Here is a 19754-nt window from a genome sequence, read left to right as displayed (position 1 = left end):
CTGGCCCGTGGAGCCTGTGCTGACTCTGCCAAGTCCACAGCTGGCATCTCTCTAGTCATCACAGCCTCACCCGATGAAGTGGTCAGAGAGGGGCGGAGCAGCTGTTGCCCTCATCCAGAGTGCCGTGAGAGGAGCCCACAGATGACAGGCAGCTGCTCTGGACCTCCCTGCTCACTGTCTATGGATGAGCAATGACCAGCTGAGGTCAATGCCAATGTGAGGGCTTGCTGGTCAGACCACATGCCCAGGAATACCTGACGGGTCTCCTGGAGGAGCCTCTCCACGAGAATCGCCACTGTCTCCATGCAGGATGCATGGTGCTCAGACATGTGGCTCATTACTTCAGCGATTATCTGGGTGGACTCCTCCACCATGGAGACTAAGACAAGCATAGCCTCATGTATGTCCCCCAGATGCTCCTGCACACCCAGCCGCATTTCCTGCCCCTCCTATGTCGCGGATGACTCTGGCACCGACTGAGCATGTGCCTGGTACCCTGCAGTCCTCTGACTGCTGGCGCCATGGGCACTGCCAGCTCCTCCAGCGACTGAAGTGACCTCACCACTGTGCCCTGGGACACGAGCTGATGTTCGAATTCCTACTGAGGTGCTAGGATCTGCACTGCCTGTTGCTTTGCAGAGATGGTGTGACACTGGTGAGACTTCAGGCCCTTCAGGTGTGAGAGGGGACCTCTGGAACAGGGCTGGGAGGAGGACCAATGATGCTGAAAGGAAAAACAAGGACAGTGGATCAGTTAATGTGGAGACAATGACAATGTGCATCCCTGTCCCCCAGATCATTATGCTCATCCTTCCATAAGCAATGGTCAAGCCATGTTGCAAAATAAAATCAATTAACATTCAGCACTATTGAGAGAACAATGCTGACTTCACTAGGCATAAATATCTGGCTGTAGCACCCCAGCCTCACCGACACTGGTGGACCTGGGCACATGGCACCCCTCCAAATCCAGGGCCTCCTCTCGAACTGGCTAAGAATGGTGATCTGTGCCTGGCCGCCACCAGTCCTCACACGCTCTGCCGTGTTATGAACTTTCGCCTGAAAATGAGACGAGTGTTGACTTATGCAAATTGTACCTGGACTTTATTCGCGCCCCAGCCCTCCACAACCAGAATGGGACATATCAGGGCTCCAGAGCCTCCTCGCCCTGCTGCTGTCGAACACTTGCACAAAGATGCTAGGCCTGTTTCTCTCCCCTGACCTTGGCCAAATGTTGAGTACATCACATTGGGCACCCTATGGTATATGCTTCCATAGCAAGGAAGCGTGAGCACGGAGGACAGCAGATGGTTCGTTGCCATGCCACCTTGAATCTCCCCTCCCAGCATCTCATTACCCTGGAGTTCGAGGTGCTGCTCCTCTGGGTTGCCCCCTAACCAGTCATGTGGGTCTCAGTGTACCACATGCTGCGGGCGCAAAACACATCTCTTCACCACCCTCTCAGGGTGACCTCGGCATAGCCAATATCTGCTGGCCTATCTAGCAAAGGACGAATTCCATCAATAATTCAATGCAGCCACTACACTGAGACTTGGGGGGGCGCGAGGGTGGGTGTGGGTAAGCCGACTTGGGTTAAACCACCAATGCCAACGTGGTACTCACCTTGTCAGTGCGCAACAAGTCATTGATGCACTTGTGACACTGGATCCAGGTGCGCCGCATCACTTGCAGGAGCTCACCACCACCAGCCAGGCACATTCTGACATGTTGCGGGGGGGGGGGGTTCTCCTCCCATCCCGGGGAACCAGCACCTCCCCCTGTGCTGCCACTTCCTCGGAGGGCAGCAAGGCAGTCGTCTGAAAAACGATGGGCACACTGGCCCCCTGGCCTGCCCCCGAAGGTCTATCCTCCGGCCTGGTCTACCCACTGGGCATGCATGAACTTCATTGCCCCCCTCTGCACAACCCTTCACACTGAGCTGAGGTATTATGACAGTATTCATGTCCTGTCTCACATCTCTGAAATCCTGGATATCAAATTCCCCCCCCCCCGCCTTCACTCGTCATACTTACCTGGTGCACCAAGTCCACTCCCTATCTGTTTCTGCACATTTTTATTAAATAACCCCTTGCTATATAATACAATACTAAACCCTGTAACAACATAAATTTATATATCGCCTTTAACATAATAAAACATCCAAATACGCTTCGGAGGATCATAAAGCGTAGTATAATACTGTGCCACATAAGGAAATGTTAGATCAGTTGATAAATGCTTGATCAGAGGTAGGTTTTAAGGAGTGTAAGAGACAAGCCAGATGGAAGATGTAAAGGGAGGGAATTCGAGATTGGGGCCAAGGCATAGCCACCAATGGTGGAGAAATGATGATTGGGGATGCACAGATATCTGTTGTGGGGTTAGAGATTGGAGATCGGTGGTGTTTCAATCCCAAGCCAGCTGAAGCATGAAACTAGTGAGTATTAATCTTGATAATGGCTTTATTCACACACGCAGCATTACAGGCATGTCTGCTTCCTAGGTACCAACCCATCAGTCTCTCTATTTGGCAAGCTAATCAAAACTTACATTCAAATGACAGTCCTTCTTTTTTCATAAAAAAAAAGGCAAAATCTGAATGAAACCTTAGTAAATCTGTTAATTCCAGGGCTGACTATGCACTCCAGCCCCTATGGTGCCCACTGGCTGCGGAAGGTCTCGAGCGTGCCAGTGGACATTGCATGCTCCCTCTCTAAAGACACCTGGTCACGAATGTGGCTGTGAAAGAGGGGCAGTCAGTTGGGCTGATGCCTCCCCCCACCTCATCTCTCAACCACACACCGCCTGGGCCTGTTAGCCACCTTGGCCAGGCCCTAGAGCAGGCTTACAAGGAGGTTCTCCTCTTTGGCCACCTGGTGTGGGGGGTGTGCAGGCAAAGATTGGGGGTGGGTTGTGGCTTAACATTAAAATAAAGGGAACATTTTATTAATTTACACAGGTTAAAATATATATACACGTGGCTACAAATTACTATTATAACTATAACAAATTCCCAAACTAATCTCCATTAAGGCAACAGAAACCCATAGACTTAACCAGACACCAGGCAAAGCATTTTCACCTTACAAATTCAGACTGAGGTTCTTTACACTGTGGAGCCAGATGGAGGCTTACAGCTGCCTTTTTAATCCTCCTTTGCCTCTGCCTTTGCTCTGCACACCCGAAAACTTGTTGAAGTTATACCCTACCACCACTGAATTCAAATTCTCATTGTCTCACCAGCCTCTTTGAACTTCTCCTTTTTAACAATGAAACTTCTTTCACAGTACCAATTTTATTAGTAATATAAACATCTTGGTACCCATCAAAGCACCCAGACTAGCTGGCTTTAATCCAATTAAGACACCCACAGACTAAACATCCATTTTTAAAATATATACATTAATAGCTTCGTGACATCTCCCACAGTGAAGCCACACCCTGTCCACATTAATACGAGATGTAAGATGCTGCCAAACCTCGCCAGCAGTGCTGTCAAACTTCAGGACCTCAGTCCAGTTCTTCAAATTGTTCCACCATGCTGTCCAAATCCAGGATAATCCCTATGTGCTACCCGAGTACAGCTGCATCCCATTTCTCCTCAGATCACTACAAGATACCTACTGCCATTTGCACATCATCTTGCTGTGTCTTTTTATCTTTAAAAGGCAAGGGCTAAAAATGAAATACTTAATGGGCAGAATCTTATGGCTGATATGTGGCTGGTGGAGCCCATACGTCAGCGTGATATTTAGGTGGGCGGACGTGCTATGAAGCGTGACACGCACCTGCCATTAATTAAAGTCCTTGTTAAGGCCCTTAACGCAGCAATTGAAGCCGATTTTGAGGAGCTCGTGCGATCTTCACCTCGATGCCCAAAGAGCAGGCGGGTAACTGATTTTTTAACAAACCTCATCCACAGGCGGGATATGTGGGCTCAGAGGGGTTATTAATCCTTTTTCTGAAATATTTATTGCAGAAAGTGGTTTAAACTTGCCTGTGTGATTGTTAGCAGTTCAGATTGATTTCCAATAGCTTTCTCTGTACTTTAAAGCTTCAGCTCAGCAGTCTGCAGACAGTAATCTTTATCGGGCCTGCAGCTTTCCGAAGGCCTCTATTTAGCCTGGGTATGGGTTCGCTGGAGGCAGCTCCTCAGGACGAAGGGAGGGATAGAATGAGGAGGAGGCTAGGAATGGACAATCAGCCTCCAGGGGAGCCACCTTTGGGAGGCCAGGAGTGGAGCAAAGAGGTTGTCCAAGGTGGAAGGGGCCACAGAAGATGCCACTATCCTGCTGCCAGGATATACAGGCGGCGAAGCAGCTACCTCAATATGACTGAGGGGCAGTGCTGAAGGAGGCTCCAATTCTCAAGGGGGACAGTGAACTATATCCGTCAGATGATTGGCCCTGAGATCTCCCCTAACTGTGTGGGTGGACACCCCATGCCAGCGGCACTTCTATGCATCGGGCTCGGTGGGTGATCTTTGTGGTGTCTCCCAATCAACTACCCACACTTGTGTCAAACAGGTTACAGACGCTCTGTTCAGACGTGCACTGACCCTCTTCCACTTACGCTGTGACCGGGCAAGTCAGACACACTGTGCCAGAGGCTTCACGGCCATTGCTGGCTTCCCCAGTGTCCAGGGTGCTATAGACTGTACACGTGGCCATCAAGGCACCAGCAGGTGAACCTGGTGACTTTGTCAACAGGAAGGGCTTCCACTCCATGAATGTGCAGATAGTGTGTGACCACAGGATGCAGATTCTGCAAGTTTGTGTAATGTACCCAGGCAGCTCCCATGACTCCTACATCCTCAGACACTCCCAGGTGTTGGGTCTCTTCAGTGGTCTGGCTCGGCTGGATGGCTGGTGGGTGGCAAGGGCTATCACCTCAGAAGGTGGCTCATGACACCTCTGCCATCCAATATCCGACGCTGAGGAGCGCTACAATAGGAGCCACCGCACCACAAGGTCTGTGGTGGAGAGCCATCTGTCTGATGGTTGCCTGGACCGCTCAGGAGGTTTCACTCCAGTACCCCCTGAGATTGTGTGTCGGTGATAGTGGTTCCATGCTACGCTCTCCACAATCTTGCACTTGAAAGGGGGGATGCAGTGGATGTGGCTGCACATGATGAATGCAGCACTAATTCTGAGGATGAGGAATCGCAGGGGATTGATGAGCAGCTAAACACTGACCTGGGACAACACCAAGGAGGCAGGGACACCTGGGAGACTTTAATCCAACGAAGCTTCAGCTAGCTCCACACAAATGGATCAGAAGGACCAGCCTAGCCTAGTGCTTCCATGCTTGGCACTTAAGTGCTACATCTGCCACTTCAGCTGCAACTGAGGGCTTTGGATATAAACCTCAATGTCCACTCAAACACTCATGACATGTATGTAAAACATACAAATGCAGCATAAAGGACCCACCCTCAGCCATGGTTACACATCTAGTTTTAATTTTCACCATCATAAGGTCACACAAAATCAAACCAAAACGTTTTGCAAGCAACAACAAATAATAATTACCTAATCTAGGGCCAACACAAAAGCACCAGTGAGAAACTCATGGGGTGCCTTATGCTTAGGTTTTTGGGTGCTACATCTTGGTGCCGCCCCATCACTTGGAGTGGTATCTGAGACTGCCTGCTGACTCTGCTGTCCTGTTGGCCTCTGACCTTGGCAGCTGTCCTCTGGCCTGTGGAGCCTGTGCTGACTCTGCCAAGTCCACAGCTGGCATCTCTCCAGTCATCACAGCCTCACCCGATGAAGTGGTCAGAGAGGGGCGGAGCAGCTGTTGCCCTCATCCAGAGTGCCGTGAGAGGAACCCACAGACGACAGGCAGCTGCTCCGGACCTCCCTGCTCACTGTCGATGGATGGGCAATGAGCTGGGAAGCTAGAAGCCCACACCGGCAATGACCAGCTGAGGTGAATGCCAATGTGAGGGCTTGCTGGTCAGACCACATGCCCAGGAAGCCCCGACGGGCCTCCCTGGAGGAGCCTCTCCACAAGAGTCACCACTGTCTCCATGCAGTATGCATGGTGCTCGGACATGTGGCTCACTGCTTCGGCGATCGGCTGAGTGGACTCCTCCACCATGGAGACTAAGACAAGCATAGCCTCATGTATGTCCCCCAGATGCTCCCGCGCACCCGGCCGCATTTCCTGCCCGTGCTGTGTTGATGACTCTGGCACTGACTGAGCATGTGCCTGGTACCCTGCAGTCCTCCGACTGCTGGTGCCATGGGCACTCTGCCAGCACAAGCGACTGAAGTATCCTCACCACTGTGCCCTGGGACACGAGCTGATGTTCGAATTCCTACTGAGGTACTAGTATCTGCACTGCCTGCTGCGTTGCAGTGGTGGTGTGACACTGGTGAGACTTCAGGCCCTTCAAGTGTGAGAGGGGGCCGCTGCTCCTCCTCCCAGCCCTGTTCCAATGATGCTGAAAGGAAAAACAAGGACAGTGGATCAGTTAATGTGGAGAAAATGACAACGTGCATCTCTGTCCCCCAGATCATTATGCTCATCCTTCCATAACCAATGGTCAAGCCATGTTGCAAAATAAAATCAATTAACATTCAGCACTATTGAGAGAACAATGCTGACTTCACTAGGCATAAATATCTGGCTGTGGCACCCCAGCCTCACCAACACTGGAGGACCTGGGCACATGGCACCACTCCAAATCCAGGGCCTCCTCTCGAACTGGCTAAGAATGGTGATCTGTGCCTGGCCGCCGCCAGTCCTCACACGCTCTGCCGCATTATGAACATTCTTCTCCTGAAAAAGAGACGAGCGTTGACTTGTGCAAATTGTACCTGGACTTTCTTCGTGCCCCAGCCCTCCACAACCAGAATGGGACATATCAGGGCTCCAGAGCCGCCTCCACCCTGCTGCTGCCGAACACTTGCACAAAGATGCTAGGCCTGTTTCTCTCCCACCACCTGCCCCCACCGCGGCCATATGTTGCCTACATCACATTGGGCACCCCACGGTATATCCTTCCATAGCAAGGAGGAGCAAGCACATGGGGCACAGAGGGTAGCAGATGGTTCGTTGCCACGCCACCTTGAAGCTCCCCTCCCAGCATCTCATCACCCTGATTTGGGCATATCCTGGAGTTCCAGGTGCAGCTCCTCCTGGTTGCCCCCTAACCAGTCATGTGGGTCTCAGTGTACCACATGCTGTGGGGGCAAAACACATCTCTTCACCACCCTCTCAGGGTGACCTCGGCATGGCCAATATCTGCTGGGCCATCCAGTGAAGGACACATTCCATCAATAATTCAATGCAGCCACTACACAGACTTGGGGGGGGGGGGGGGGCTGCGAGGGTGGATGTGGGTAAGCCGACCTAGGTTAAATGACCAATGCCAACATGGTACTCACCTTGTCAGTGCGCAACAAGTCATTGACGCACTTGTGACACTCGATCCAGGTGCGCCACATCACTTGCAGGAGCTCACCACAACCACCCAGGCACATTCTGACATGTTGCGGGGGGGGGTCTCCTCCCATCCTGGTGAACCAGCACCTCCCCCTGTGCTGCCACTTCCTCGGAGGGCGGCAAGGTAGTTGTCTGAAAAACGATGGGCACACTGGCCCCTGGCCTTCCCCCGAAGGTCTATCCTCTGGCCTGGTCTACCCTCTGGGCTTGCATGAATGTCGTTGCCCCCCCTCTGCACAACCCTTTACACTCAGCTGAGGTATTTAACAGTATTCACATCCTGTCTCAGATCTCTGAAATCCTGGATATCAAATTCCCCCCCTGCCTTCACTCTTCATACTTACCTGGTGCCCCAAGTCCACTCCCTATCTGTTTCTGCACATTATTTATTAAATAGCCCCTTGCTATATATTACAATACTAAACACTGTAACAACAACTTAAATTTATATATCGCCTTTAACATAATAAAACATCCCAATGCGCTTTGGAGGATCATAAAGCGATGTATGATACTGCGCCACATAAGGAAATGTTAGATCAGTTGACTAAATGCTTGATCAGAGGTAGGTTTTAAGGAGTGTAGGAGACAAGCCAGATGGAAGATGTAAAGGGAGGGAATTCGAGATTGGGGCCAAGGCAAAGCCACCAATGGTGGAGAAATGATGATTGGGGATGCACAGATATCTCTGTTGTGGGGTTAGAGATTGGAGATCGGTGTTGTTTCAATCCCAAGCCAGCTGAAGCATGAAACTAGTGAGTATTAATCTTGATAATGGCTTTATTCACACACACAGCATTACAGGCATGTCTGCTTCCTAGGTACCAACCCATCAGTCTCTCTATCTGGCAAGCTAATCAAAACATACATTCAAATGACAGTCCCTCTTTATTTAAAAAAAAGGCAAAATCTGAATGAAACCTTAGTAAATCTGTTAATTCCAGGGCTGACTATGCACTCCAGCCCCTATGGTGACCACTGGCTGCGGAAGGTCTCGAGCGTGCCAGTGGACATTGCATGCTCCCTCTCTAAAGACACCTGGTCACGAATGTGGCTGTGAAAGAGTGGCAGTCAGTTGGGCTGATGCCTCCCCCCACCTCATCTCTCAACCACACACCGCCTAAGCCTGTTAGCCACCTTGGCCAGGCCCTAGAGCAGGCTTACAAGGAGGTTCTCCTCTTTGGCCACCTGGTGTGGGGGGTGGAGGGTGTGCAGGCAAAGATTGGGGGTGGGTTGTGGCTTAACATTAAAATAAAGGGAACATTTTATTAATTTACACAGGTTAAAATATATATACACGTGGCTACAAATTACTACTGTAACTATAACAAATTCCCAAACTAATCTCTATTAAGGCAACAGAAACCCGTAGACTTAACCAGACACCAGGCAAAGCATTTTCATCTTACATATTCAGACTGAGGTTCTTTACACTGTGGAGCCAGTTGGAGGCTTACAGCTGCCTTTTGATCCTACTTTGCCTCTGCTCTGCACACCCGAAAACTTGTTGAAGTTATACCCTACCACCACTGAATTCAAATTCTCATTGTCTCACCAGCCTCTTTGAACTTCTCCTTTTTAACAATGAAACTTCTTTCACAGTACCAATTTTATTAGTAATATAAACATGCTTGGTACCCATCAAAGCACCCAGACTAGCTGGCTTTAATCCAATTAAGACACCCACAGACTAAACCTCCATTTAAAAAAAATATATACATTAATAGCTTCATGACACCTCCCACAGTAAAGCCGCACCTTGTCCACGTTAATACCAGATGTAAGAATCCCCTTGCTGCCAAACCTCGCCAGCAGTGTTCTCAAACTTCAGGACCTCAGTCCGGTTCTTCAAATTGTTCCACCTTGCTGTCCAAATCCAGGATAATCCCCATGTGCTACCTGAGTACAGCTGCATCCCATTTCTCCTCAGCACTGCTCACTACAAGATATCTAATTCCAGTTGCATATCATCTTGCTGTGTCTTTTTAGCTTTAAAAGGCAAGGGCTAAAAATGAAATACTTAATGGGCAGAATCTTATGGCTGATGTGTGGGCGGTGGAGTCTGTACAGCAGTGCGATATTTAGGTGGGCGGACGCGCTATGAAGCGTGACATGTGCCAGCCGTTAATTAAAGGCCTTGTTAAGGCCCTTAACGCGGCAATTGAAGCCGATTTTGAGGAGTTCGTGCGATCTTCACCTTGATGCTTGGGCCCAACGGGCAGGTGTGTAACTGATTTTTTTAACAAACCTCATCCACAGGCGGGATATGTGGGCTCAGAGGGGTTGTTAATCCTTTTTCTGAAGTATTTAACAGTGTTTTAAACTTGCCTGTGTGATTGTTAGCAGTTCAGATCCAATAGCTTTCTCTGTACTTTAAAGCTTCAGCTCAGCAGTCTGCAGACAGGAATCTTTATCGGGCCTGCAGCTTTCTGGAGGTCTCCATTGAGCCTGGGTATGGGTTCGCTGGAGGCAGCTCCTCAGGACGAAGGGAGGGATCGAATGAGGAGGAGGCTAGTAGTGGACAATCAGCCTCCAGGGGAGCCACCTTTGGGAGGCCAGGAGTGGAGCAAAGAGGTTGTCCAAGGTGGAAGGGGCCACAGAAGACGCCACTATCCTGCTGCCAGGATATACAGGCGGCGAAGCAGCTACCTCAATATGACAGAGGTGCAGTGCTGAAGGAGGCTCCAACTCTCAAGGGGGACAGTGAACTATATCTGTCAGATGATTGGCCCTGAGATCGCCCCTAACTGTGAAGGTGGACACCCCATGCCAGCGGCTCTGAAGGTCACAGTTGCCCTCCACTTCTATGCATCTGGCTCCTTCCAGGGCTCGATGGGTGATCTTTGTGGTGTCTCCCAATCAACTGCCCACACTTGTGTCAAACAGGTTACAGACGCTCTGTTCAGACGTGCACTGACCCTTTTCCACTTACGCTGTGACCGGGCAAGTCAGACACACTGTGCCAGAGGCTTCACGGCCATTGCTGGCTTCCCCAGTGTCCAGGGTGCTATAGACTGTACACGTGGCCATCAAGGCACCAGCAGGTGAACCTGGTGCCTTTGTCAACAGGAAGGGCTTCCACTCCATGAACGTACAGATAGTGTGTGTGACCACAGGATGCAGATTCTGCAAGTTTGTGTAAGGTACCCAGGCAGCTCCCACGACTCCTACATCCTCAGACACTCCCAGGTGCCGGGTCTCTTCAGTGGTCTGGCTCGGCTGGATGGCTGGTGGGTGGCAAGGGCTATCCCCTCAGGAAGTGGCTCATGACACCTCTCCGCCATCCAATATCCGACGCTGAGGAGCGCTACAATAGGAGCCACCGCACCACAAGGTCTGTGGTGGAGAGCCATCTGTCTGATGGTTGCCTGGACCGCTCAGGAGGTTTCACTCCAGTACCCCCTGAGATTGTGTGTCGGTGATAGTGGTTCCATGCTACGCTCTCCACAATCTTGCACTTGAAAGGGGGGATGCAGTGGATGTGGCTGCACATGATGAATGCAGCACTAATTCTGAGGATGAGGAATCGCAGGGGATTGATGAGCAGCTAAACACTGACCTGGGACAACACCAAGGAGGCAGGGACACCTGGGAGACTTTAATCCAACGAAGCTTCAGCTAGCTCCACACAAATGGATCAGAAGGACCAGCCTAGCCTAGTGCTTCCATGCTTGGCACTTAAGTGCTACATCTGCCACTTCAGCTGCAACTGAGGGCTTTGGATATAAACCTCAATGTCCACTCAAACACTCATGACATGTATGTAAAACATACAAATGCAGCATAAAGGACCCACCCTCAGCCATGGTTACACATCTAGTTTTAATTTTCACCATCATTACGTCACACAAAATCAAACCAAAACGTTTTTCAAGCATCAACAAATAATAATTCCCTAATCTAGGGCCAACACAAAAGCACCAGTGAGAAACTCATGGGGTGCCTTATGCTTAGGTTTTTGGGTGCTACATCTTGGTGCCGCCCCATCACTTGGAGTGGCATCTGAGACTGCCTGCTGACTCTGCTGTCCTGTTGGCCTCTGACCTTGGCAGCCGTCCTCTGGCCCGTGGAGCATGTGCTGACTCTGCCAAGTCCACAGCTGGCATCTCTCTAGTCATCACAGCCTCACCCGATGAAGTGGTCAGAGAGGGGCGGAGCAGCTGTTGTCCTCATCCAGAGTGCCGTGAGAGGAACCCACAGACGACAGGCAGCTGCTCCGGACCTCCCTGCTCACTGTCGATGGATGACCAATGAGCTGGGAAGCTAGAAGCCCACTCCGGCAATGACCAGCTGAGGTGAATGCCAATGTGAGGGCTTGCTGGTCAGACCGCATGCCCAGGAATCCCTGACGGGTCTCCCCGGAGGATCCTCTCTACGAGAGTTGCCACTGTCATCATGCAGGATGCATGGCGCTTGGACATGTGGCTCATTACTTCAGCGATCATCTGAGTGGACTCCTCCTCCATGGAGACTAAGACGAGCATACCCTCGTGGATCTCCCCCAGATGCTCCCGCACACCCGGCCGCATTTCCTGCCCCTGCTGTGTCGCGGATGACTCTGGCACTGACTGAGCATGTGCCTGGTACCCTGCAGTCCTCTGACTGCTGGTGCCATGGGCACTCTGCCAGCTCCAGCGACTGAAGTGTCCTCACCACTGTGCCCTGGGACACGAGATGATGTTCGAATTCCTACTGGGGTACAAGTATCTGGACTGTCGGCTGCTTCGCAGAGATGGTGTGGCGCTGGTGAGACTTCAGGCCCTTCAGGTGTGAGAGGGGGCCTCTGCTCCTCCTCCCAGCCCTGTTCCAATGATGCTGAAAGGAAAAACAAGGACAGTGGATCAGTTAATGTGGAGACAATGACAATGTGCATCTCTGTCCCCCAGATCATTATGCTCATCCTTCCATAACCAATGGTCAAGCCATGTTGCAAAATAAAATTAATTAACATTCAGCACTATTGAGAGGACAATACTGACTTCACTAGGCATAAATATCTGGCTGTGGCACCCCAGCCTCACCGACACTGGAGGACCTGGGCACATGGCGCCCCCTCCAAATCCAGGGCCTCCTCTTAAACTGGCTAAGAATGGTGATCTGTGCCTGGCCGCCGCCAGTCCTCTCACGCTCTGCCGCGTTATGAACATTCTTCTCCTGAAAATGAGATGAGCGTTGAATAGTGCAAATTGTACCTGGACTTTCTTCGCGCCCCAGCCCTCCACAACCAGAATGGGACATATCTGGGCTCCAGAGCCTCCTCAGCCTGCTGCTGCCGAACACTTGTACAAAGACGCTAGGCCTGTTTCTCTCCCCCCACCTCAGCCATATGTTGCCTACATCACATTGGGCACCCCACGGTATATCCTTCCATAGCAAGGAGGCGTGAGCAAGTGGAGCACAGGGGATGGCAGATGGTTTGTTGCCACGCCACCTTGAAGCTCCCCTCCCAGCATCTCATCACCCTGACTTGGGCATATCCTGGAGTTCCAGGTGCAGTTCCTACGGGTTGCCTCCAAACCAGTCATGTGGGTCTCAGTGCACCACATGCTGCGGAGGCAAAACACATCTCTTCACCACCCTCTCAGGGTGACCTTGGCATGGCCAATATCTGCTGGCCCAAACAGTGAAGGACACATTCCATCGATAATTCAATGCAGCCACTACACAGACTTGGGCGAGGGTGGGTGTGGGAAAGCCGATCTGGCTTAAATGACCAATGCCAACATGGTACTCACCTTGCCAGTGCGCAACAAGTCATTGACACACTTGTGACACTGGATCCAGGTGCGCCGCACCACTTGCAGGAGCTCACAACCACCTCCCAGGCACATTCCGACATGTGGTGGGGGGGAATTGTCTGCTCCCATCCTGGGGAACCAGCACCTCCCCTTGTGCTGCCACTTCCTAGGAGGGCAGCAAGGCTGTCGTCTGAAAAACGACGGGCACACTAGCCCCCTGGCCTGCCCCTGAAGGTCTACCCTCCAGGCTAGCATGAACGTCAATGCCTCCCTCTGCACAACCCTGCGCCCAACCATTGACAGCAGCCTTTGAGGCTGCCAGGGCTCTTCCTTTACACAGGCTGCCGGGTTCCCAATGGATCTGGCAGCTTGAGCACGCCTGGCCACTCCCGCTATGCACAGAAGTTGTGAAGTACATGAGGTGGACCTTAATTGGCCTGCCCGTGTAAAATGGCTGCGGACCCAACTGCAAGCGGCGATCAGGTCCGCTCCTGCTCGGCAACCCCCACCCCACGCCCCCCCCCCCAGCCAACCAGAAAATTCAGCCCACAGTGAAAAGCACTCAGCTGAGGTATTATGACTGTGTTCATGTCCTGTCTCACATCTGATGTGTGTCAAATTCCCGCGCCCCCCCTGCCCCAGCCTTCACTCGTCATACTTACCTGGTGCCCCAAGTCCACTCCCTATCCATTTCTGCACATTTTTATTAAATAACCCCATGCTATATATTACAATACTAAACCCTGTAACAACAACTTAAATTTATATATCACCTTTAACATAATAAAACATCCCAATGCGCTTTGGAGGATCATCAGAATGAAGTAAAATACTGCGCCACATAAGGAAATGTTAGGTCAGTTGACTAAAAGCTTGATCAGAGGTAGGTTTTAAGGAGTGTAAGAGAAAAGCTAGATAGAAGATGTAAAGGGAGGGAATTCGAGATTGGGGCCAAGGCTTGGCCAACAATGGTGGTGAAATGATGATTGGGGATGCACAGATATCTCTGTTGTGGGGTTAGAGATTGGAGATCGGTGTTGTTTCAATCCCAAGCCAGCTGAAGCTTGAAACTAGTGAGTATTAATCTTGATAATGGCTTTATTCATACATGCAGCATTAGAGGCATATCTGCTTCCTAGGTACCAACCCATCAGTCTCTCTATTTGGCAAGCTAATCAAAACATACATTCAAATGACAGTCCCTCTTTTTTTAAAAGAAAAAGGCAAAATCTGAATGAAACCTTAGTAAATCTGTTAATTCCAGGGCTTACTATGCACTCCAGCCCCTATGGTGCCCACTGGCTGCGGAAGGTCTCGAGCGTGCCAGTGGACGTTGCATGCTCCCTCTCCAAAGACACCTGGTCACGAATGTGGCTGTGAAAGAGGGGCAGTCAGTTGGGCTGATGCCTCCCCCCACCTCATCTCTCAACCACACACCGCCTGGGCCTGTTAGCCACCTTGGCCAGGCCCTAGAGCAGGCTTACAAGGAGGTTCTCCTATTTGCCTGCACACCCCCCACCCCCTGCACCAGGTGGCCAAAGATCAGGGGTGGGTTGTGGCTGAAGTGCAACTTAAAACTTAAGTAATTCACGAAACAAAAAAGGAGTACAATCTCTCAATCTATGGACGCGTGGAACACTGAATCCTCAAGGCCACAAAAATACAGGTGGCTTGGGAGTCCTTGAGCCATCATATCACGCAGGATTGTACAGGACTGCTGTATACAACTCCCTCCACACCAGATTGCCAATGGGAAAAGGGAGGACTCCCACATAGAGAGTCCTCCACTGGAGATCCCTGCCACTGTTGGGTGCCAGGATGTGAAGGGTGTGCAGCAGCAGCCTTTAAAAAGCCCTCTGCACCAAATGGAAAGTGTTATGACCGATGCGGTTGGTAAAGTGGAAGTTATTTAAAAATCCCAGAGGGAAGCTTTAAACAACTGTCATAACCAATAATTTTAAGTGTTATGTTTGAGAGGCAGCTCTAAATTCAGGAATCAGACCACCAGTTCTCGAGGCTTAACATTAAAATAAAGGGAACATTTTATTAATTTACACAGGTTAAAATATATATACATGTGGCTACAAATTACTATTATAACTTTAACAAATTCCCAAACTAATCTCCATTAAGGCAACAGAAACCCATAGACTTAACCAGACACCAGGCAAAGCATTTTCACCTTACAAATTCAGACTGAGGTTCTTTGCACTGTGGAGCCAGTTGTTGGCTTACAGCTGCCTTTTGATCCTACTTTGCCTCTGCCTCTGCTCTGCACACCCGAAAACTTGTTGAAGTTATACCCTACCACCACTGAATTCAAATTCTCATTGTCTCACCAGCCTCTTTGAACTTCTCCTTTTTAACAATGAAACTTCTTTCACAGTACCAATTTTATTAGTAATATAAACATCTTGCTTGGTACCCATCAAAGCACCCAGACTAGCTGGCTTTAATCCAATTAAGACACCCACAGACTAAACCTCCATTTTAAAAAAATATATACATTAATAGCTTCATGACATCTCCCACAGTAAAGCCACACCCTGTCCACATTAATACGAGATTTAAGATGCTGCCAAACCTCGCCAGCAGTGCTGTCAAACTTCAGGACCTCAGTCCAGTTCTTCAAATTGTTCCACCATGCTGTCCAAATCCAGGATAATCCCCATGTGCTACCCGAGTACAGCTGCATCCCATTTCTCCTCAGCACTGCTCACTACAAGATACCTACTGCCATTTGCATATCATCTTGCTGTGTCTTTTTAGCTTTAAAAGGCAAGGGCTAAAAATGAAATACTTAATGGCAGAATCTTATGGCTGATGTGTGGGTGGTGGAGTCCGTACAGCAGTGCGATATTTAGGTGGGCGGACGCGCTATGAAACGTGACATGTGCCAGCCGTTAATTAAAGTCCTTGTTAAGGCCCTTGATGTTGAGGAGCTCGTGCGATCTTCACCTCTATGCACGGGCCCAATGGGTAACAGATTTTTTAACAAACCTCATCCACAGGCGGGATATGTGGGCTCAGTGTTAATCCTTTTTCTTAAGTATTTATTGCAGAAAGTGTTTTAAACTTGCCTGTGTGATTGTTAGCAGTTCAGATCGATTTCCAATAGCTTTCTCTGTACTTTAAAGCTTCAGCTCAGCAGTCTGCAGACAGTAATCTTTATCGGGCCTGCAGCTTTCTGGAGGCCTCCATTTAGCCTGGGTATGGGTTCACTGGAGGCAGCTCCTCTGAGGACGAAGGGAGGGCTAGAATAAGGAGGAGGTCAAGAGTGGACAATCAGCCTCCAGGGGAGCCACCTTTGGGAGGCCAGGCGTGGGGCAAAGAGGTAGTCCAAGGTGGAAAGGGGCCGCAGAAGATGCCACTATCCTGCTGCCACGGTATACAGGCGGCGAACCAGCTACCTCAATATAACTGAGGTGCAGTGCCGAAGGAGGCTCCAACTCTCAAGGAGGACAGTGAACTATATCTGTTAGATGATTGGCCCTGAGATCGCCCCTAACTGTGTGGGTGGACACCCCATGCCAGTGGCTCTGAAGGTCACAGTTGCCCTCCACTTCTATGCATCTGGCTCCTTCCAGGGCTCGGTGGGTGATCTTTGCAGTGTCTCCCAATCAGCTGTCCACACTTGTGTCAAACAGGTTACAGATGCTCTGTTCAGATGTGCATTAACCTTCATCCACTTCCTCTGGCTCACTGTGTGACTTGCCTGCTCCCAGAGGCTTTGCAGCTATTGCTGGCTTCCCCAGCGTCCAGCGTGCTATAGACTGTACACATGTGGCCATCAAGGTGCCAGCAGTTGAGCCCGGTTCCTTCGTCAACAGAAAGGGCTTCCACTCCATGACTGTGCAGATAGTGTGTGAACACACGATGTAGATACTACACGTTTGTGCAAGCTACCCAGGTAGCTCCCAACATGCTGACATCCTCAGACACCGGGGCTCTGCAATGCTCCGGCTCGGCTGGATGGTTGGCTGCTGGGTGACAAGGGCTATCCCCTCAGGTAGCTCATGATGCTTCTCCGCCATCCAAGAACAGAAGCTGAGGAGTGTTACAATAGGAGCCACATCTCCACAAGTGCTGTGGTGGAGAGAGCCACCCTCAGAAAAGTGGACTTTATTTCCACGAAAATTAAGCACAACATCGCTCAGACATACATAATGATATATTCCCTAATCTAGGACCAACACAAAATCACCAGTGACAAACTTGTACAGTTCCTGATGTGCCTTATGCTTACGTTTGCGGGTGCTATGTCTAGGTGCTGCCCCATCGCTCGGAGTGGCTTGTGAGACAGCCTGCTGACTCTGCTGTCCTGTTGGTCTCCATGACCTTGGCGGGCGTCCTCTGGCCCATGGAGCCTGTGCTGGCCCCGACTGGGAGGGAGCTGCCAGTTCCAGAACTGGCACCTCCCCAGTTGTCGCAGCCTCAACAGATGCAATGGTCACTGGCAGAGGGGCGGAGGAGCTGCTGCCCTCATCCGGAACGCCCTGAGAGGATCTCAGCAATGACAGGCAGCTGCTACACCGATGTGAGGTCACATTGGACCTCCCTGCTCACTGCAGATGCATGGACACCGAGCTGGGGCCCTTGGTGCCCAGAACATCTCCCACAGTGGGAATGACCACCCGTGGCCATTAGTGCTGTGAGGGCTTGCAGGTCAGAGCGTAACCCAATCAGAAGATTCTCAATCCACTGGAAGCCCCTCTCCATGAGAGTCGCCAATCTCTCAATGGAGGAAGCCTGAAGCTCTGTCCTGAGGTTCATGCCATCACTGACACTCTGCCTGGACTCCTCCACCACAGAGACCAACTGAAGCACACCCTCATGCAACCCTGCCAGATGCAAACGCGATTCCTGCCACTGGTCCTGCAGCTGCTGCATTGGTGACATCTCCAGAGACACGTCATCACTGCCGGACTCAGCATGTGCCTGGTCCCCTGCAGTCCTCCAGCTGCTGGCACCATCGGCACTCTCTGTCTGTGCCATCTCCTCCAGCAATTGTAAAGTGCCCTCCCCACTGTGCCCTGGCACACTAGCCGACGGCATAATCCCCACGAATTGTTTGTCTAGTTCCCGGCTCGCTGAAAGGATATGACGCAAGTTGCCCTCAGATGTGGAGGGGGCTCTGGACTTGTTGGGCGTGGCCATGCGGTGGTGATGCTGAAATTAACAACAAGGGCACTGCATCAGTTAGCGTTCAGTCAGTAACACCTTTCATCCCTTCTCCCCCCCCACCCCCCCCCCCCCCCCCCCCCCCCCCTCACCCCCAGCCTCATAAGTCACTCACCCTTCAAGAACCTAAGGAGACGAACAGTGGTGGAGTGGTAAGTAGTCAAGGGGAGGCCCAAACATTACATATGCATTCAGACAGGCTGGTCAGATGGCCTAAGGAATGCCACATGGAATGTTGTGGCATTGGAGTGGGGAGAGTGTAGAGGTTCCTGACCTGGATGCTTGCTGGCCTGGAGAGTTGGAGTCATGAGGAAACATTGCATACACTTGTGACATTTGCTGTGGAGCACAGGAGATTGACAGGTCACATTATTGAGCTTCATACCATTGAGGGGCATAGAATGGGTGGACAGAAGCCAACCTTTCCCCCGACAGGGATGAGTAACATTGTGGCATTTATTTGAGTGCCATGAGGTTGACAATTGAGGTGCTGGGGATCTTTTGGACAGAGTAATGTGGGACGCACTGGCTGATAGGATGGTGGAGGTACCAGCCTTCCTAAGATGCAAAACATCTTATTCTAAGCAGCAGCAATGCCATGGCATGTTAGGCCATGGCGATAGTGGTCACAAATGGGATAAGGCGACTTTGGAAGGCGCTGGAGACGCGCATCCTCAAGGGGTCGGAGGACCTTTGTGTATGACCCACACATCAGTGTCTCAGTCTGTGAATAAGCAGTGTTGCAGCATTAACGATTGCAGCAACCATCAGTGGTTTGGATGGTGGGGGGACAGAGTGAATGGGACTGTGGCCCTCAAATACCTGGCCGCTGCACCCCAACCTCGCTGACACCTGCCTCCTCCCCAGCTCCATGGCCTGCTCCTTGAAGGTGGTGAGGCGCTGGAGCAGGGAGTGCCCACTGCCAGTCCTCTGGGGCTCCTTGAGATTGTGCTCAGTTTTTGCCTGTAGAACAGAGGATTTATTGGGGTTGATCGCTCATGTACTCTGCCCGCGCACCCCAACCACAGTGGCCCATCTGAGGCCTCCAGTGGTTCCTGGCCACACTACTGGTGATTAGTCCCCAGAAGATAGCATAGCTGCTCCCAACCCCCTCCCCCCAATGGCCACCTTGGACACATTCGGCATCCATCACTTTGAATAACACATGGGCCTTAGCGCCCATGGCAAGGAGGCACAACTAAGTGCGGCGCAGAAGCCAACAGATGGCTCTTGGCCACGACACCTTGAGGCTCCCCTTCCACCATCCCATCACCATCAATATGACATGTGTTGGAGTTCTCAGTATGTGTCTAGCTGCCTCCCCTGCAGGTTGCCCCAGACTACTCAAATGCGACAAACATCAACATATGCTGCGGGGAGAAC

The sequence above is a fragment of the Carcharodon carcharias genome, chromosome 3 (genome assembly GCF_017639515.1).
Source record: "Carcharodon carcharias isolate sCarCar2 chromosome 3, sCarCar2.pri, whole genome shotgun sequence".
Taxonomy (NCBI): domain Eukaryota; kingdom Metazoa; phylum Chordata; class Chondrichthyes; order Lamniformes; family Lamnidae; genus Carcharodon; species Carcharodon carcharias.
The sequence above is the reverse complement of the archived record's forward strand: the minus strand, read 5'-3'. Positions refer to the sequence as shown.